This window comes from Carcharhinus amblyrhynchos, chromosome 3, assembly GCF_965287045.1.
Source record: "Carcharhinus amblyrhynchos chromosome 3, sCarAmb.v2.hapA, whole genome shotgun sequence".
Taxonomy (NCBI): domain Eukaryota; kingdom Metazoa; phylum Chordata; class Chondrichthyes; order Carcharhiniformes; family Carcharhinidae; genus Carcharhinus; species Carcharhinus amblyrhynchos.
In genome coordinates this window covers 125610543-125632254 of record NC_137326.1, presented here as the reverse complement: position 1 = coordinate 125632254, position 21712 = coordinate 125610543, and positions in this window count along the sequence as shown.

The window sequence follows — 21712 nt, the reverse complement described above, 5'->3', positions numbered from 1 at the left end:
AGCATCGTAGAATTGCATAGTACTCCCTCTGTCCCCAAAAAAAATCCCCAAAAAGGTAACTTAAAACAGAAAAGGAGCAGAAATGTACATTAAGCTAGCTAAACATTTGATCGTTCATCGGATATTTATTATAAAGATACCCAGGAAGTATGATTATTACCAGAAGTACATAAATAGATAGAAAGAAAATGATTTATCAAAGGGATCGGATTTCAAAACTCTATATCAAAGGCAAAAAAGAGCATAACATAAGTGTAGGGAGAAAGAACCATGTGCCTATTTGATTCCTAGTTTATAAAGAGCAAATCGATGATTTTCACCCCTCTGAGAGATGAAAAAATGGATCATCTGGATGTCAGTGTTCACCCCTGGAGCTCCTCTGATGCATTTTAAATTCAGCTGATTTTCTTTATAAAAGTCATCAGAAAGCCTGGCTCTTGGAACTAGACAGATCTTACATTTTCTCCTGTGATTGTAATTGACAGCCACAAGCATTTGAAAGAGAAAAAGAGAGCGATTTTTTTAAAAAAAAATTTTTTTTCGGTGATTACACTATAGTATGATTTGGTAACATAATAAAACTATGAGCTGATTTTTAAAAAGAGGTAGTAATTCCTACTCCTGGGGATAGGTGCACTATAACCCTATAGTTGTGTTCCCAGTCTGAAGCTTCAAGCTAATTTTATGAAGTGCCTCAAAGATAATCACTCATAGCTGTACTCTCTAGTCAATTTGAATTTCAGATTGCAGCAATCCTACAGGCAAACCACTTTGAAGAGGGTAAAGAAGGCACATTTCTGTAGGCAGATCACAGAAGATGCTTGATTTAAAAAAAAACAAATCCTTATGAGCAATGAGGTTTGCACAACTAATGGTTGTTATTCCCCAACATGTTGGAATCATATTGTCCATTAAGCGTTGTCTCATTGAGCTCTCTGACTTATTAACTGGAATAAATATTGGCAGTTTTGGTCAACTGCTAATCATGAGCTTGGCAGCAGCAAGTTTCGTCCATTTTGAGAGATTTGAGGAATAAATTGCTTTCGAGGAAGCAAGTTTCCAATTCTCACAACACAGACAGAGCATCCTGTTGGAGTCCAGGAGGTGAAATTTGTCAATGACTGTCGGGAAAAATGCTTTACCCATTGCCCAGCTTTGATTTTCATTGAAGATAAAGCAACATTAGGTTAGGTACATTGGTCCTCATTGTACCCGAACAGACGCCGGAGTGTGGCCACCTGGGGATTTTCACAGTAACATAATTGCAGTGTTAATGTAAGCCCACTTGTGGCACTAATAAATAAACTTAAACTTTAAACAAGAAGAGATAATCAGTGGCAGTGTAAAGGGTGCTGCTGATTGGCTACAAGCCCATTTGACACCATGGGCACGGGTCAGTTTCTGGCCCCACTACCTACTGTATGTTGTTCACAGTTAGCTGGAGTGGGATAATAGTGGGATAAGTATATGTGTGTGTAACATCCTACAACAGAAATCAATTGGTTCTGGAAATTATTGCAATATTAGCGTACAGGTGCAACTTGCACTCATTTTGCCTCTGTTTTAATGGAGATATTAACCCATAGGTAAAGGCCTTTGATTAAGTAATGAGAAAAGTTATCAGATACAAATTCATTAAGTGTTTGCATCAGTTAGATCTCCAATTTCCTCTAAAGTCTTGATGTGGAGTTGCTGGCGTTGGACTGGGGTAGGCACAGTAAGTAGTTTCACAACACCAGGTTAAAGTCCAACAGGCTTATTTGGTAGCACAAGCTTTCAGAGCGTTGCTCCTTCATCAGGTGAAGGATGAGTTCACCTCTCCATTCACCTGAAGAAGAGGGAAACCCCTCGAAAGCTAGTGAGTTTACTATCAAATAAATCGGTTGGACTAAAACCTGGTGTTGTCAGACTTTTTACTGTGTTTACCCCAGTCCAACGCCGGCATATCCACATCATAACAGCCACATAGACGACCTTTCCCATTTCCCTGTGCATAATTTCAACCCAATGTGACGGAAGATACAAATCATTCTTGAAACGGTCGTCTATCTCTACTTTGATCAAGATAGAACATGCTGGAAGTAGGGTCACAGGCTATAAGCAAAATTACACCTCACTGACTAGTGTCCATGATTCCAGGCCAATCTGCACTGGACAGGGTTTCAAAACAGATCATTGGCGGTGTTTCCAAGAAAAATGTGAATTTTTGTTTTGACAAGGTCCTGCATGGGAGGTTAGTTAGGTAGGTTCAGTTGTTAGGTATACATGGAAAGGTAGTAAACTGGATTAGACATTAGCTCAGTGGAAGAAGCCAGTGAGGTAGTGGAGGATTGCTTCTCTGAGTGGAGGCCTGTGTGCCACAGAGATCAGTGCTTAGTCCATTGCTGCTTGTCATCTATTTCAATGATCTGGATGATAATGTGGTAAATTAGATCAGCAAATTTGCTGATGACACGAGATTGGAGGTATAGTGGACAGTGAAGAAGGTTTTCAAAGCTTGCAAAGGGATTTGAACCAGCTAGAAAAATGGACTGAAAAATGGCAGATGGAATTTAATGCAGACAAGTGTGAGGTATTGCACTTTGGAAGGACAAACCAAGGTAGAGCATACAAGGTAAATGATAGGACACTGAAGAGTGCAGTAGAACAGAGGGATCCAGGAATACAGATACATAATTCCCTAAAAGTGGCATCACAGGTAGATAGGGTCATAAAGAGTGCTTTTGGTACACTAGCCTTTATAAATCAAAGTATTGAGTATAAAAGTTGGAATGTTATGGTGAGGTTGTATAAGACATTGGTGAGGCCAAATTTAGAGTATTGTGTGCAGTTTTGGTCACCTAATTACAGGAAGGATATTAATAAGGTTGAAAGAGTGCAGAGAAGGTTTACAAGGATGTTGCCGGGACTTGAGAAACTGAGTTACAGACAAAGGTTGAATAGGTTCGGACTTTATTCCCTGGAACGTAGAAGAATGAGGGGAGATTTGATAGAGATGTATAAAATTATGATGGGTATAGATAGAATGAATGCAAGCAGGCTTTTTCCATTGAGGCTAGAGGAGAAAAAAACTAGAGGATATGGGTTAAGGGTGAAGGGGGAAAAGTTTAAAAGGAATATTAGCTAGGGTAAAACATGGGGTTATGGGGATAGGGCCTGGGTGGGATTGTGGTTGATGCAGACCCGATAGGCTAAATGGTTTCTTACTGCACTGTAGGATTCTATGTTGGCTTAACCAGCGATGTCCACATCCTGCGAAAGAATAAATAATAAAAACCCATCAATTTGAAAAAGCAATGAAGCAAAATCTCTCTAGAAAGTCCTCTATCTATTGCATTCATCCCAAAAGCAGAGAGGTGCAGCCACGATAACTTTGAATGCAATATAAGTGCACGTAACACATGAAACAAGTGCCATCCATTTGCAGGGAAGCTTCCCTCTGTTTATTACACTGTGAAAACGAGGAAGATTTCCCCTGATTTAGCAACGTCAGGACATATTTTTGGGAGTAAAATCTTGTCGATTTAAGTGTTAAGTTTATGCAGATTAATACATTAATTCTTGCAAAAATCAGCCAGTCACTCCTGACATTTTAGGTAGGTGTAGGGGTGTGGAGGGAGACATTGCAGTCTGGCCCTGCTAGGATCAGCTGTACTCCTCTAATTAAATACGTAACAAGAACATATGGCACATCGCTTGCAAGAGTTTGCTTGCAAGACAAGCTTCAGGATTTTACCATCTTGTGGATGACATATACTGGTCCTTTTGAAAGGTAATATCTTCCGGTTCAAAATCCAGAGCAGTAAAATATTAGTAAAAATTAGTTGCAATGGTGACGTAGGGAATGGAGCGTAAAGGGCCAGGTGAAAGGTACACACTCTATCTGCAGTGGAAGCGTAAACCAGAGAGAGGCAATGCATGAAGGTATTTTACTACCTGCAGGGAACAAATTCACACCAGTCCTGTGGAAATTGGTCTGATATTATGTATAAACTCAAGGTAAAATACTGCAGATGCTGGAATCTGAAGTAAAAACAAAAAATGCTGGAGTAACTCAGAACGTCTGACAGCATCTGTGGAGAGAGAATGGAACCAACAGACAGGATGTTCTGCCCATGCTTGCCCCGAAACCGAAAAATCCAGCTTGAGGTCAATGGGTCTTTCCATGGTCCGCCCCTCCCACCCCCACCATCTATGGGGACAGATGTTTGAGGGCAAATCAACATCTGACATGTGGGAACCTTTCTAGTGTAAGTTGATAGGAATTCAGGACTGGCATATTCCTGTAAGAATGAAGGATAAATATTGGCAAGTCTCAGGAGCCTTGAATAACGAGAGATATTTTGAGCCTAGTCAAAGAGGAAAAGGAAGCAATAGTCAAGGCTAGGAGGCTAGGAAAACACAATGCAACTGTGGAATATAAGAAAAGTAGAAAGAAACTTAAGCAAGGAGTAAGGAGGGCTGAAAGGGGTCACGAAAAGTCATTGGCCAGCAGGATTAAGGAAAATCCCAAGGCTTTTTATGCATCTTTAGAGAGCAAGAGGGTAGCCAGGGAGAGCGTGGGCCCACTCAAGGACAGGGGAGGGAATCTATGCGTGGAGCTAGAGGAAACGGGCAAAGTATTAAATGAGTACTTTACGTCAGTATTCGCCAACAAGGACTTGGTGGATGATAAGTCCGGGGAAGGGTGCGTAGATACTTGGAGTCATGTTGAGATCAAAAGGGCGGAGGTGTTGGGGGTTCTTGAAAAACATTAAGGTCGACAAGTCTCCAGGGCCTGATGGGATATATCCCAGAATACTGAGAGGGGCAAGGGAGGAAATTGCTGGGGCCTTGATCTTGATCTTTGTATCCTCACTGGCGACAGGGGAGGTCTCAGAAGACTGGAGAATAGCCAATGTTGTTCCTTTGTTTAAGAAGGGTAGCAAGAGTAATTCAAGTAACTACAGGCCAGTGATCCTTACATCAATGGTAGGGAAATTTTTGGAGAGGATTCTTCGAGACAGGATTTACTCCCACTTAGAAATAAGTGGATGTATTAGTGAGAGGCAACATGGTTTTGTGAAGGGGAAGTTGCATCTCACTAATTTGATTGAGTTTTTCAAAGAAGTGGCAAAGATGATTGGTGAGAGTAGGGTAGTGAATGTTGTCCACATGGAATTCTGTAAGGTTTTTGACAAGATTACTCGTGGGAGATTGGTGTAGAAGGTGAAGTTGCACAGGATCAGAGGTGAGCTGGCAAGAAGGATACAGAACTGGCTCAGTCACAGAAGAAAGAGCGTAGCAGTGGAAGGGTGCGTTTCTGAAAGGAGGTCTGACATGTTGCATTCCTCAGGGATCAGCACTAGGACCATTGCTGTTTACGATATAGCTAACAGGCGCCAGAGTGAGGCGACTAGAGAATTTTCACAGTCACTTCAATGCAGTGTTAATATAAGCCTACTTTGTTTTATTCATTTAGAGGACATGGGCGTCACTGGCTGGTCAGCATTTATTGTCCATCCCTAGTTGCCAGAGGGATCCAGAGTCACATGTAAACCAGACCAGGTAAGGACGGCAGATTTCCTTCCCTAAAGGACATTAATGAACTAAATGCATTTTTCCAGCAATTGTTTCATGGTCATCAATAGATTCTTAATTCCAGATATATTTTATTGAATTCAAATTCCAGTAGCTGCCATGGCGGGATTCGAACCTGGGTCCCCAGAACATTAGTTGAGTTTCTGGATTAATAGTCTAGCTATAATACCACTAGGCCATTGCTTCCCCAGTAACTTGTGACATGAATAAATAAATTAAGTAAATGAATAAATGGCTGCCAACAGTAGCTAGCTCAGTTGGAAGCACTCTTATCAAAGGGTTAGAATGTTGTAGATTTAAGTCCTACTTCATAGGCTTATGTATGTAAATCTATGTTGGTTCTCTGTGAGGGAGCACTGCCCTTTCAGAGGCAATGTCCTTTTGGGTAAGATGTTAAACTGAGGCCCTATAGGCCCCCACTGGTGATTGCTCAAAATCCCATGGTTCTCTTTGGTAGAATAGCAGAGGAGTTACCCCAGTTTTCATAGATAGATACCCTACAGTGCAGAGAGAGGCCATTTGGCCCATCGAGTCTGCATCGACCACAATCCCGCCCAAGTCCTACTGCCACATCCCTACATACTTACCCACTAATCCCTCTATGTTACACGTCTCAGGACACTAAGGGACAACTTTAGCGTGGCCAATCAACCTAACCCACACATCTTTGGACTGTGGGAGGAAACCAGAGCACCTGGAGGAAACGCATGCAGACATGAGGAGAATGTGCAAACTCCACACGGACAGTGACCCGAACCAGGAATTGAATCCAGGTCCCTGGAGCTGTGAAGCAGCAGTGCTAACCACTGTGCTACCATGCTGCCCCAAAGTTAAAATTTGTTTATAAGTCACAAGTAGACTTACATTCACACTGAAATTAACTTACTGTGAAAATCCCCTAGCCACCACACTCGGGCACCCGTTTGAGTATGTTGAGGGAGAATTTAGCATGGCCAATTCCCCTAATCTTTGGACTGTGGGAGGAAACTAGATGAAACCCACACAGATACAGGGAGAATGTGCAGACTCCTCACAGACAATGATCCAAGCTGGGAATTGAACCTGGGTCCCTGGTGCTGTGAGGTGCTGTCTTCTGGCCAATACCTTTCCCTCAATCATCAGCAGGGAAAAATGGATTATCTGGTCATTATTCGAGAGAATCCTTTACCCACAGTCGTGCCAGGAGACCTCAAACATACCCTGAGCTGGCGGGGGGAGCAGCTAGCTCTCGCTATCAATGCAATCAGTGTGATTCTGAGGACCTGGATTCTGTACAGGAAGACGTTTTAATGACTTCATCTGATCAAGGTCAGCCAATGCATCTTCACATGCCACTTCCGTACAAGTGAATCATTAATTTAATTTGCTTATCCTCTTAACTTATCCATCAATTCTCCAGCATAACTCGTGTCTTAAATTCATAACCTCAGTTCACCTTAACACACTTAGCACTGCTGCAAGTCTCACATACACTTCCCTTAGCTTGCACATAAGAATGGTTGATGATTACTTTAAACAGTGCTGGTGGGGGCCCTTTTTGCTGCTGACACACAAATTCAAGACAGGATGTTTCTAAGGGGGTGCTTCTGGGAGTTGTTTCTCGGGGGCTGTTTCAAGGGAATGTTCTGGGAGGGTATTTCTGGGGAGATGTTTCAGGACAGCGTTTCTGGACGGTGTTTCTCTGGGGGTGTTTCTGGGGAGGGTGTATCTGGGAGGGTGTTTCTGGGGCAGTTTCTGAGGAGGCTGTTTCTGGGGGGTGATTTTGGGGGGTGTTTCTTGGGGATATTTCAGAAAGGGTGTTTCTGGGTGGTGTATTTCTGGGGGGTGTTTCTGGGGAGGGTATATCTGGGAGGGTGTTTCTGGGGGAGTGTTTATGGGGATGTTTCTGGGGGTGTTTCTGGGGGTGTTTCTGGGGTGGGTGTTTCTGGGGGATGTTTCTGGGGGATATTTCAGGGAGGGTGTTTCTGGGTGGTGTATTTCTGGGTTATTTCTGGGGAGGTGTTTCTGGGGAGGTGTTTCAGGAGAGTGTTTCTGGGGAGGGTGTTTCTGGGGGTTGCTTCTGGGGAGGTGTTTCAGGAGAGTGTTTCGGGAGAGTGTTTCTGGGAGGATGTTTCCAGGGTGGTGTTTCTGGGGGGTGTTTCGGAGAGTCTTTCAGGGAGGGTGTTTCAGGGATGGTGTTTTGAGGGGAGTGTTTCTGGGGGGATGTTTCTGGGTAGGTGTTTTGGGGAGAGTGTTTCTGGGAGAGTGTTTCCTGAAGGGCATTTCAGGGGTGTGTTTCTGGGGGTTGTTTCAGGGAGGGTATTTTGGGGGGAGTTTCAGAGTGGGATTTTAGGTGGGGGATTTTCAGAGTGGGTGTCTAAGGGATGGTGTTTCAGGGAGGGTTTTCTCAGGTTGGACGTTTCTGGAGGGCGTTTCTGGGGGGTTGTTTCTTGGGGGGAGTTTTTTGGGGAGTTATTTCAGGAGGGTTTTATTGGGTTAGATGTTTCTGGGGAGGGTGTTTCAGGGTGGGTGTTTCTGGGCAGTTGTTTCTGGGGGGTGTTTTGGGGGGGATGTTTCAGGGAGGGTTTTTTGGGGTTGGATATTTCAGGGTGTGTGTTTCTGGGGGCTGCCTCTTGAGGGAGTGTGTTGGGGAGGTGTTTCTGGGAAGGTGTTTTAAGGAGGGTTATTTTGGTTTGGATGTTTCTGGGGGTTTTTTCTGGGAGGGTATTTTTGAGGGGAGGTATTTCAAGAGGGTTTTTTAAGGGATTGATGTTTAAGGGAAGATCTCTGAAGGATGATGTTAGCTGGAGCAGCAAAGTTGAAAATGGCATCAAATCAGTATTACACACTGACTGACATTATAATCTGACATCTCTGCAAATATACTCACAGTGTGTGATCTGAAGGCTTGCTTTCCACTCCTAACTAAACCCAGGCAGTACACACACATGGAAAGGCACCAGTTTAGAAGCTACCAGCTTGATGGAGCTGGATTTTGTGGCTCTCCATCTGGACGTCCTGAAGTCCTAAACTGAGTTTCCTCTTGCTTTTCTGTCCGTGCGTTTTCATTTTAAGAGGAAAGCAAGAGAAAACCAACAGATGTTGGATCAATTACAAAATTTAACATCCAAATACATTTAAGGAGAAGCTAAAAATCTACATGAAGAACAAAGGAGCAGAGGATTTGCCGATAGTGTGAGATGAAGTAGACTGTGTGGCACCTTGTCTGGAGCATAAGCATCGGCAGAAACCAACTGAGGTTGTTGCCATAATCTTACCAATCTCCCACCACCATCACCCTTGAACTTACAACCTGCTCAAAGTGCTGCTCAGCAACTGTAGGATAGGCATCAGTCCTGCTGGCTTGAGTGGAAGCCACAACTTGGCAATGTTCTACAAGGTCCATAGGGAGATCTGGTGATGAAACCTTGTAGCCATCAAAATAGCCTTCCCCCCTCAAGTCTTTTTTCCCCAACAACTCTACCATGGGGGGAAGGGAGAGATTTTTCTGCTGCTTAGTGATCAACCTGGGGTCGATTGGAGACAAATCAGATTGGGGGTGTGAAGCAGATTGGCAACCTTCGCTTCTAAAGGGAGCACCATAAAGCCACCGGCATCAATTCTTCCTGAGGTCTCACTTCAGTGTGGATGTTGGTCTCTTTTGCCCACATCTCGGAATCCTTGTCCTCATCACCCAGGCGTTGAGTCAACTCCTAGTCATACCTTGATGCTGGCAGTGATTGTTCCCCCATGGCGAGGCCTGCACTCACACAGGCTCCCTACTCCCGAGATGGTCCAAATGCTTCCTGACAGTTTGGCCCTGAACTTGGACTTTATATGACCTCTTCTGATCCTGGGGACCCAACTGAGGCTGTCCCCAAAGTTCCTCGCATGGACTAGATGACTGGTTTGAACGTTCTTTATGTTCTTACAGAATCATAGTTCTACTTCTGGCTCTCTTGTTAGGATGTCACCCTCCCTGCCAGGATTGGGATCAATTGGCTTAATCTTGTCCAAAACCTTCATCCCATTGACAATTCCTGTCACTGTCTGAGGGGTGGTCCTGAAGTTGAATAAAAATCATGGTGGTTTGGTCTCTATGGATGCTGCAAGGTTGCTTCTTCATGCCAACCCATTCAATGATGGGGTGATAGGGTGCTGGCTTGATGTGCTTGATTCCATTGGAGAGCAAGAAGGTCTGAAACTTGGTGCTTGTAAAGGCAGTGCCGTTATCAGGACTTCGGGTATCCCGTGCATGCAGAAACTTTGTTGTAGTTTCTGAATGGTTGCATGGGAAGCGGTGGAGTTGATGCAGTGTATCTCCAAACATCTGGAGTGTGCATCGACCATAATTAAGAACATGAAATCCAAAAAAAGCCCAATGAAATTCCCATGCAATTACACCCCAGGGTCACACACATGGAGATAGAGAGGCTGAGGGGGAGAGTTTCTGAAGATGTTTGGTGAGAGGATTATAAGAGTTCTGGTTGGCGATTAAAGAAAGCGGTTTGTCTTTTTTCTGGAAAGTTTGTTGTTTTTGTGTGATGAATACTTTACATGTGAGGGAGGTACGTTTTGTGTTGGAGATGGGCTGTTGATGCAGAGGGAAAGATCACCTGCAAGACTAATCCCAGAAATTGAGCTAAATGGGATTAGGATATGGGCAGGGAAATGCAAAGTCTCCCACTGGAAATTAATATGGTTGACTGTATTTAAATGAACGTTAATTAGAACACTATTGTGCAATGCTAAGAGTCAGGAACACCAATATATTTCTGCATCATGTATCTGTGAGGTAGCTGAGGTGGTTTTTAGATATTGCAAGGATATCTTTCCTAATGCATTCAGCTGCCAAATAATTAAAAAATATATTTTTCTTGCCCTTGCCATTGAACTTGAATATTGTCTGCATGGATTTTGAGAAAGTGTTTGACAAAGAACTACAATAAAAGGCTTATTATCAAATTTGAAGCACAGTGGTTATGGACTCTTGGCTTGCTCTTGGCTTGGTTCACTGTCTGTGCGGAGTTTGCACGCTCTCCCTGTGTCTGTGTGGGTTTCCTCTGGGTGTTCTGGTTTCGTCCCACAGTCTGAAAGACGTGCCGGTTAGGTGCATTGGCCATACTCAATTCTCTTTTGGTGTACCCGAACAGGTGCCGGAGTGTGGCGACTAGGGGAATTTCACAGTAACTTCATTGCAGTGTTAATGTAAGCCGACTTGTGACACTAATAAATGAACTTAAGCTTAAAGGGACAGTGTGTCCATCTGGATAAAAAGTTGGTTTAAGGACAGGAAGCAGCTAATATCAATGAAATTCAGCACGATATAAGTGGGCTAGCAGAATGGACAGACAAGTTTCAGATGCAACTCAATACAGAAAAGTGTGAGGATATGCAGTTTGGCAGAAGTAGAGAAAGGCAATGAATATTAATGATATGGAGTGTGCAGGGACAGAGGGACCATTGGGATAGAGGTTCATGTGGGTCCATGTGCCAAAATGACAGGAAATATTGAGAGAACAGTTAGCAAAGCAGATGGGATCTTGAGCTTCAGCAGTGGGGAAGATATGTTGAATCCATATGAAGGCCTGGTTTGGTCAAAGTTGTTGTGTGTCCAGTTTCTGTTTACCACATGTGAAGGTCCTTGAGAGGGTGCAGATGAGATTTACACAACGATTCCAGTGATAAGGGAAATCAGTTCCAAGGTTAGGCTTGGGAAGCTGGTATTATTCCCCTCCAAAGCCTCCAAATAGAATTGAAAAAGCTACCTGATCACAAGACGGACGCGGCTGGCAGGGTCCTGTGCTCATTTCTCTCCCCAGTCTGCATCGGTCTCAAACCGACTTGGACTCAAAATACACTGGTCGGCCTTCATTTTTGTTTCTCCTCACCGACCCCTCGCCGTCTCTCACTTACATGCACTTGGGCTTTTTCCATTTTGAACCACCAGTGTCACAGTTGTATCCGGCGTTGGTGGTCTCCTGCACCGGTCACCTTCATTATTAATAAAATATGTATGGTGAATTTAAACAATTCTGGCTTCGGTCACAGCTGAAAAACCATAACTCTGAACAAATACTGACTCACATGCTATTTACGCGCTGATTTTAGGCAAGTTTTTTCTTGAAAAACATACAGGGATCAAAGACTCAACCGCAGCCTGTTGCTTGCTCATCATTTATTGGGAAGGAGCAGTGACCTAAGTATCAGAACAATACCAGCCATAGATTCTTCAAAGGCAGGAAGATTAAAAAAAAGTAATTGTGAGCTTGAATTTAGAGGACCCTTTACAAATTTGCTGCCAGTGTGATTTAGTGATGCAGTGGATTGATTCTAAACCATTCTGCAACATGGAATCAATGAATTCAAGTTTTTGATTCTCCCATATGGACTAGCCACTTAACCCATAAGGAAGGAGGAACATTCAAGAATAGTAACTTCCTCTTCTGTATCTTGTAGCTCCAAATTAAACAGGTCTGGAAGCAGACTCATTGACATATGGCAGGGAGAACGATTGAAAATATTCAGGGGGAAGAATATTAAAATATTACTGGGACATCAAAAAGTCTCATGTTAATCTTCCTGCAATTCATTTTATTTTAGAACTGCGTTTTCAAACACACAGACTCTTATTTCTTTCAATGTTTGCTGCGCATCTCATGAGAGGCCAAGGTTTCAAATTAGATTTTGCATAGGGGATCCCAGGGGCCTTTCTGTTTTTGTTTACTTACTAGCATGTTCTTTACATTTCCTCTCAAAGTGTTGTGAATCTTTGGAATTCTCTACCCCAGAGGATTGTGGATGCTTCATTGTTGAATACATTTAAGGCTGAGATAGACAGATATTTGGTCTCTCAGGGAACCAGGGGACCTGGGGAGTTGAAGTCTAGGATTAGCCAAGCTTGTATTGAACGGTGGAACAGGCTAGTCAGGCCACGTAGTATACTCCTGAACTGATTTATTAGAAACATAGAAACTAGAAGCAGGAGTAGGCCATTTGGCCCTTCGAGCCTGCTCCACCATTCATTTTCATTGTGGTTGATCATCGAATTCAATATCCTAATCTCCCTTCTCCCCCTTATCCCTTTAGCCCCAAGAGCTATACCTAATTTCTTCTTGAAATTAGACAACATTTTGGCCTCAACTATATGGAATTATTGTGTCCTTAAGTATTGTCATTTGCTAATAAAATATTCTTTGTGCAATGAGTATGCAGTTTTCCTTTGGCTCATTTTCAATGGCTTGCAGAGGTTAGGACAGGAGGTTCATGGGATGGAGTCAATGTTTGCAGGGAGTCCCTCATGGAACTGTTTCAGAATCTATAGCCATATACCAAGAAGCACTAGATTTTTGTATTTCTCAATATACAACTTTGCAACATTCTTGTGCTTGTTTGTCCATCAAAGTTGAAAGATCACTGTCAGCATGCTATGGGTAAACCTTGGCGAACCCACCACCAATGGGTCAGGTCAATACTCTGTAGCCCTGTCAATTAAAGAACTAAATGGAAGAAAAGTCTCCATGATAATCTTCATTCATAACAGATAATGGAGCCCAGCGCATGAGTTCAAGATAGGGACAAAGTGCTTTGAACCATCTTCCTTCAAAAGTGTCATGTGATTGGATCATTACCATAGAAATCTTACAGTCCAGAAGGAGGCCATTTGGCCCATTGAGTCTGTAACAACTCTCCAAAAGAGCATCTTACCCAGCTCTCCCATCTGCCCCAGGCTTCAACCGTCCACACTTACCACTGATTATGTTGTGGAAATATGGGGCACAATTTCCCTGGCCCACTGTACTGATCAATCAGCATAGCGGGCTGGGAAATGTCAGTGGGTGGCCAAAAATGGGAATTGCGACAGGCAACCAGACGGTCACGATGTTCCTGGGCCATTTGTTTCAATGTTATGAGCCTCGATTTGATTACATTCAATTACATTACATTTGATCGCAACATGCAAACCATGATTTGCATCTCTTTAGCGAGCCCGGGACGCAGACATCCAGGCTCAGTAGTGTCTCTGATCTCGTGGGTGGAATGCCCAGTTGGCACCGGACAGTGCCAAAGGTGGGGGGGGGGGGCGGGGGCACTCACAGGGCATGGCCAGTTAGGGGCAAAATCAGACTGGAGGTTGGGGGAAGGAAGGGGAGAATTTTGCAATAGGGTTGCAGGCTGGTGGTGGGTTCGGCACTTGGAGCTCTGGGCTGGTGATCAGGCTGGGTTGGGGGGGAAAGCAGCATGAGGGGACGTGTGAAGTGGTTCAGAGCTGGTGACATCCAAGGGTGGGGGGAGAAGAAGTCAGGACCGACAATCGGGGGTTGGGGGTGGAGGGGAGACATGAATGTCAATCGTTTTCCCAGTGTTCTGAGAGATCAGAGCATGCACAGTGACTCCCTTAACATCTGAGGTTAACCTCAGTGGGAATTAGGCCACTGCCCCAATAACATAAATTCCTGACAGCCTCTGTTTTGCACAGAGGTGTAGGTGGTATAGTTTAAGTAGAACGTTGTAGCGCTGTAGAGAAAGGATGTCCCAGAGGGTTAAAGGACAGAATCAATCTGGCTAGAACTAAGGCACAAAAAGGGTGCAGAACCATTGTTCAGTGTAGTCTGTAGACCACAAACTGGTGAGAAAGAAGTGGAACAAATCTGTAGGGAAATTACAGACAGATGCAAGCATTAGCGAGTAGTTTCAATGGGGACTTGAATTACTGGAATGTAAACTGGGACAATGTCAACGTTTAAAGGCGAGATGGGCAAAAATTTCTAGATTGTGATCAGTTTTCTACAGTTATATGTGTCCAGTCCAACAGAGGATGCAAAGTTAGACCTGGTTTGTGGAAATTAAATGGGCCAAGTACATTAATTTTTAGTGTGGGGGCATTTAAGAGACAGTGATCATTTTACCATAAGGTTTACGATGATGATGGAAAAGAGTAAGGAGCAATCCACAGTATGAATAATTAATCAGGAGACAGTCGACCTCAATGGGGCAAGACCGAATTGGGCTGGTTAGACTGGAATGTAAAGTTGGCGGGAAAAACTGTAAGAGAGCAATGGGCTTCCTTCAAAACAAAAATGGTCCAGACACAGTCAAAATATTTTCCATAAAAAGGGAAAGTTCAGCATCCAGTGTTCCCTGGATGTAAAAGGAGGCGAAAATTAAGGTAAGGAAGAAAAATTGTGCTCATGATAGATGTCAGGTAGAAAATACAGAATCATACGAAAGGTTCAGAGGGGAGTGAAAAGGCACATGTGTGAAGTGAGGTGGGATTGTAAGAAAAAATATAAAGGGGAACCCTAAAGTCTTCTGTAGGTATATGAAGAGTAAAACAGCAGCAAAAAGGAGGAATAAGGGCAATTACGGACCTAAAAGGAATTCATACATGGATGCTGAGGGCATGACTGAGGTATTAAGTGAATAGTTTTCATCAATACGTACGAAGGACGTAGATGATACCCAATTTATGATGACAGACAAGGAGCGGTACGGTGGCAAAATGGTTAACACTGCTATCGCATACAGACAGTGACCCAGTTTGGGAATCAAACCCAGATTCTGGGTTCAATTCCCGACTTGGGCCATTGCCTGTGTGGAGTTTGCACTTTCTCCCCTTGGGTTTAGCATTATCTCTGTGGGTTTCTTCTAGATGCTCTGGTTTTCTCCCATAGTCCAAAGATGTGTGGGTCAGATGGATTGGTCATGTTAAATTGCTCTTTATTGTCAGGGGAATTAGCTAGAGTAAATGGATGAGGTTATGGGGTTAGGGCCTGGTTGGGATTGTGGTCTCCAATGGCCTCCTTCTGCACTGTAGGGATTTTATGAAATTCTGTCCCTAGAAGGGTTCAAGTCAATAAGGAGGAAGACTTGAATAGACTTAAATTGGACAAGGCACTGGGATCAGATAAGAGGAACTGTGAGTATTGAAGGGAATGTAAATGGAAATTGCAGAGGCATTGGCATTAATCTTCCAGTCTTTCCCAGATCATTAGACAGAAGAGCAGAAACTGGCCAATCGGCTCCTCAGGCCGCTCTGTCATTCAATGAAATCATGCCTGATATGATAATCCTTAATTCTACTTTCCCACCTTATCCCCATAACCCTTGATTACCTTGCTGATTAAGAATCTGTCTATCGCAGTCTTCAACATACTGAACAATCCAGCCTCATGGACATGGATATTCAGAAGGCATTCAACACAGTGCCATACAACAGACTTATGAGAAAAGTTATAGTTCATGGAATAAAAAGGATATTAGGAATGTGGATACAAAATTAGCTGAATAAGAAGCAGAGTGTAATGGTCAATTTATATATTTTGATCTAAAGGAAGATTTGTAATGGTATTCCCCAAGAATCTGTATTGGGTCCTTTGCTTTTTTATATCTATTATATAATAATCATCTAAATAGATATTGGTGTGTGGAGGACAAGTCTAAAGTTTGCAGATGATATAGAAGATTGGTGGAGCAGACAGATTGGTGGCAGATGAAGTACCTTCCACCGGAGTACTTCCTATTGCCTTCCGTGAGAGTTCACCTCTGTTATCCTGACAACAGTTTACATCCCACTCCACACAGACAAGAAGATTGCACTGGATTAAATATACAACACCAGAAATAATCTTGAGATGGACCATCCCAAGGCCTTGTCCATCGTTGCTGGGGACTTCAATCAGGCCAAGCTCAGGAGCGTTCTATCAAAGTACCACCAACACATTTCCTATTCTATCAGCGGCCCAAACATCCTAGATCTCTGCTACATAAATATCAAAATGCCTACTGCTCCATCACCCACCCACACTTCGGTAAATCAGACTACAAAACTGTACTCCTGCTCCTGGCTTACAAGCAAAAACTGAAATGGGAGAATCCATCAAAAAAAGTCACGCAATGTTGGTCTGAGGAATCGCATGATCTCCTATGGGACTGCTTAGAGGCAATGAGCTGGTCAGTAATTATAAACTCTGCAACCAGCCTAAACGAGTACGCCACTACAGTAACAGACTTCATTAGTAGATTTGTAAAAGACTATATGCCAAATATGCCATGAAGCAAATCCATGCATTTACCAACTGGAAACCATGGATGAACAGGGATATCCACTGCTTGCCAAAGTCCAGGTCTGAGGCGTTCAGGTCAGGCGACCCTGACCTATACAAGAAAGCCAGATATGATGCACAGAGATCCATCAAAGATGCCAAAAGACAGCACCAGACCAAGCTAGAATCCTAGGCTAGGCACATGGACTCCTGCCATCTACGGCAAGGTCTGCAAGACATAACAGCTTATGGGATGAAGACAGGTAAAATCACCACTCCAATGCACCCTTTCCTGAAGAGTTTAATGCATTATGTACCCATTTTGAGCAAGAGGTCAGCGAGAGCATGCCGTCCATTCCAGAGGCCTCAGATGAACCTGTATCCGAGGTTACTACTGCTGATGACAGAGCAGCCTTCTCAAAAGTCAACCCATGGAAAGTGGCTGGCCCAGATGGGGTACCTGGACGAGCACTCAGATCCTGCGCGGATCAGCTAGTGGGGGTATTCACAGACATCTTCAGCTTCTCGTTACACCAATTTGAGATCCCTATCTGCTTCAAGAAGATGACCATTACCCTGATACCAAAGAAAAGCCAGGCAGTGAGCTTTAATGACTATCGTCCGATAGCTCCATCATTAAGTACTTTGAAAGGTAAGTCATGGCAAGAATCAATTCCATTCTCCCAGACTACCTGGATCCACTTGTTTGCCTAACGCCACAACAGGTCCACAGCAGATGCCATCTCTCTGGCCCTACACTCAACCATGGAACACCTAGATAAGAAGGACACCTATGTCAGACTCGTATTTATAGACTACACCTCAGCCTCCAACACCATTATTCCGATGAAACTCATCTCCAAACTTCATTGCTTGGGGCTCAGCTCCTCCCTCTGCACTGGATCCTAGACTTCCTAACCCACAGACCACAGTCAGTAAGAATATGTAACAACACCTCCTCCATGATCAGCCTCAACGCCGGTGCTCCGCAAGGCTGTATCTTCAGCCCCTTACTATACTCCTTATACACCTCTGACTGTGTGGCCAAATTCCTCTCCAACTCGATTTTCAAGTTTGCTGATTACGCCACCATTATTGGTCAGATCTCAAGCAATGACGCGTCACAGTACAGGAAACAAATAGAGAATCTGATGAACTGGTGCGATGGCAATAATCTCTCCCCCAGTCTCAGCAAAACTAAAGAGTTAGTCATTGACTTCAGGAAGTGTGGTGGAGGGCATGCCCTGTCTACATCAATGGGGAGAAGTAGAAGATGGTCAAGAGCTTCAAGTTTTTCTGTGTCCAGATCACCAACAAACTGTCCTGGTCTCTCCATATGGGTGCTATAATTGAGGAAGTCCACCCATGCTCTACTTTCTCAGGAGATGGAGGAAATTTGGCATGTTTACTACAACTCTCACCAACTTCTACAGATACAGCATAAAAAGTATTCTTTCCAGTTGTATCACACTTGGTATGGCTCCTGCTCTGCCCAAGACTGCAAGGGACTACAAAGGGTCATGACCAAAACCAAGTCCATCACTCAAAGCAGCCTCCCATTCACTGACACTATCTATACTTCTCACTGCCTTGGAAAAGCAGCCAGCATAATCAGTGACCCCACACACCCCTGACATTCTCTCTTCCACCTTTTTCTATTGGGAAAAAGGTAAAAAAAGTCTGAGGACACGTAACAACCGACTCAAGAACGGCTTATTCCCTACTGCCATCAGACTTTTGAATGAACCTACCTCACATTCAGTTGATCATTCTCTAGCCTAGCAATGACTGTAAGATTACATTCTGCACCTTCTCCTATCCTTTTTCTATGAACAGTAAGCTTTATCTGTATAGAAAGCAAGATACAATACTTTTCACTGTATGCTAATACATGTGACAACAATAAATCAGAGCAAATCAAATCAAGATGAAGTTCAGAGTGGACATGTTGAGCTGGTGCATCCTGACAGGAAGAGATTGGAAGAGCAATATTAAATCAAGGGTAAAATTAATCAGGGGATGCTGGGACCCAGGCACCCAGGTGAAAAAGGGCATTGATCAGACAGGGCAGTGTAGTTAATAAATCATACAGTAGCTTGGGTTTTATTAATAGGAGCATAGAGTACAAGAGCAAGGAGGTTATGCTGAAATTAAATAAGATACTAGTTAGATCTCAGCTGGAATATTGTGTACAATTCTGATTTTCACACAATGAGTAGCAGGTTTGAAGGCAGGTTCAGTTGAGGCATTCAAGAGGATAATAGATGATTATTTGAATAGAAACAATGTGCGGGGATACAGGGAAAAGGAAGGGGAATGGCACTGAGTTATGCTCATTTGGAGAGCCAACGCGAACACAAAGGGCCAAATGGCCTTATTCTGCATCGTAACAATTCTGTGATTCTGGGTCACTGAAAAGTAAAGTAAGGTAAAATTTATTTATTAGTCACAAGTAAGGCTTACATTAACATTGAATGAAGTTACTGTGAAATTCCCCTAGTCGCCACAGTCCGCCGCCAGTTCAGGCCAATCCACTTAATCAGCACGTCTTTCAGACTGTGGGAGGAAACCGGAGCACCCGGGGGAAACCCACACAGACACTGGGAGAACATGCAAACTCCACAGTGACCCAAGCCAGGAATTGGACCTGGGTCCCTGGCGCTATGAAGTGGCAGTGGTGACCACTGTGCTAGCGGGCCACCCCGAAAACGTGTGGGGAAAGGGAATCACAAGAAATTGGAGAGGGGTGACCTCCTGCTGTACCCCCTCCCCCTTCCCAATGCCATGTCCCTCAATCAGATACGGTGGGGAGGGGTGGGATTTTCCAGCTATTCTCACCCTAAAACCAGAAAAAGACTCCAAAGGACAATGAATTTTTGTATGGTCCACTCTTCCCCCTGCTATGATTCCCGTGGTGAGTGGGTTGGGAAAATTCCCTCCCCAGGGTTTCAATTACCCTCCAAATAATGGCAGGAGACAGGTAACGTTGAGAGTGGAAAGAGAGGACATAGAATAAAGGAACATAACGGAACATAGAATAAAGGAACATAAGCTAACGGTAGGACTCTGAATAGTGTGGATGGACAGAGGGATCTAGGTGTATGTGCACATAGATCCCTGAAAGTTGGGAATCAAGTAGATAGGGTTGTTAGGAAGGCATACGGTGTCTTGGCGTTTATTGGTAGGGGGATTGAATTTAGGAGCCACAGCGTCATGTTGCAACTGTACAAAACTCTGGTGCGGCCGCACTTGGAGTATTGTGTGCAGTTCTGGTCCCCACATTATAGGGAGGATGTGGAGGCTTTGGAGAGGGTGCAGAGGAGGTTTACCAGGATGTTGCCTGGTATGGAGGGGAGGTCCTATGAGGAGAGACTGAGGGATTTGAGGTTGTTTTCGTTAGAAAGAAGGCGGCTACGAGGGGACCTATGAGGAGAGGCTGAATAAACTGGGCTTGTACTCGTTAGAGTTTAGAAGAATGAGAGGAGATCTCATTGAGACGTATAAGATGATGAATGGGATGGATAGGATAGAGGTGGAAAGACTCTTCCCGCTCAAAAAAGACAATAGGACTAGGGGGCACAGCCTCAAGATAAAAGGGGGGCGGTTTAGAACGGAGTTGAGGAGGAACTTCTTCACTCAAAGGGTGGTGAATCTCTGGAATTCTCTGCCCGTTGAAGTGGTGGAGGCTGCCTCGCTAAATATTTTTAAGACGCGGGTTGATGGGTTTTTGATAGGAGAGGGGATTAAGGGTTATGGGGAGAGGGCGGGAAAGTGGAACTGAGCAGCGACAGATCAGCCATGATCTTATTGAATGGCGGGGCAGGCTCGAAGGGCTGGATGGCCTACTCCTGCTCCTATTTCTTATGTTCTTATGTTCTTATTGAAACATATAAGATGATTAGAGGTTTAGATAGGGTGGACAGTGATAGCCTTTTTCCTCAGATGGAGAAAGCTAGCACGAGGGGGCATAGCTTTAAATTAAGGGGTGGCAGTTATAGGATGGATGTCAGGGGTAGGTTCTTTACCCAGAGGGTGGTGAGGGATTGGAATGCCCTGCCTGCTGCAGTTGTAAACGCGCCTAGTTTGGGGGCGTTTAAGAGATCCGTGGATAGGTTTGTGGATGGAAAGGGTTTGGTTTAGGTTGGAGGGTCATTGTTTTTTAACTGGTCGGTGCAACATCGTGGGCCGAAGGGCCTGTTCTGCGCTGTAGTGCTCTATGTTCTATGTTCTATGTTCTATAATGAAAAGCAACAGTTTCATCCCCCAAGCCACCACCAGCTGGAGTTGCCTGAGTTGAGCTAAGCCCAACATTTGCTCGTGCCACAAGGGCACATTTTCCAGCGCAAGTTAGTGGAAAGCTCAGCTTGTCCTTTTCATTCCAGGAAACTAATATAAATGATTGCACCCTGGATGCGACTCAGTATTGATGCTTAGGAATCTCTTGATCCTTCTACACTTATGGGTCACAACCACAATCCTGGCTGCTAATCAACCTGGGGACATATTGTAAGGATTTTGTTCGTAAGGATGAATTAAAAAAAAAGACTTGTTTTGAGTTCATGTGAACCTTTCTTATTTGCATAAGTGGAGGACTATGCTTTAGTGTGCTATTTCACACCACTGCCAAAGCTCTCAGGCTTTTCCAATTTTCTCTTTGGCTTAGAACTATTCAATGGTGTCGCTGGCTGGTAAACTGCAATCAATAACCAAGTGTTTGGGTATTTGATTAGATGTTTTTTCACTTCTAATTGAGAACTGGGAAGTGCAGATTTTTAGAACGCCTTGCAAGTTAGTGGGCGTAGGTTACAATTGCTCTACAATAATTGAGTAATTAAACTTCCCCAATAACTTTTGCCAATCTACGTTTTATGGAGTAGTTCCAAGAATGTGCATTTCTTCCAACAGAATCAGTTTTGAATGTATCCATTAGTGTTTAATTCCACAGGGCAAAAATATCATCATTAGCATGAGAGTATGATAAAAGAATTACATCCAGATATTGGTTTCAGACGAGTGTCTACAAAGTTCAAATCACAGTATACTGGCAACTTCAGTTTACGTCAAGCCTAACTCTACGCTTGCTTTTTGAGCTATTAACTTTTAATGTT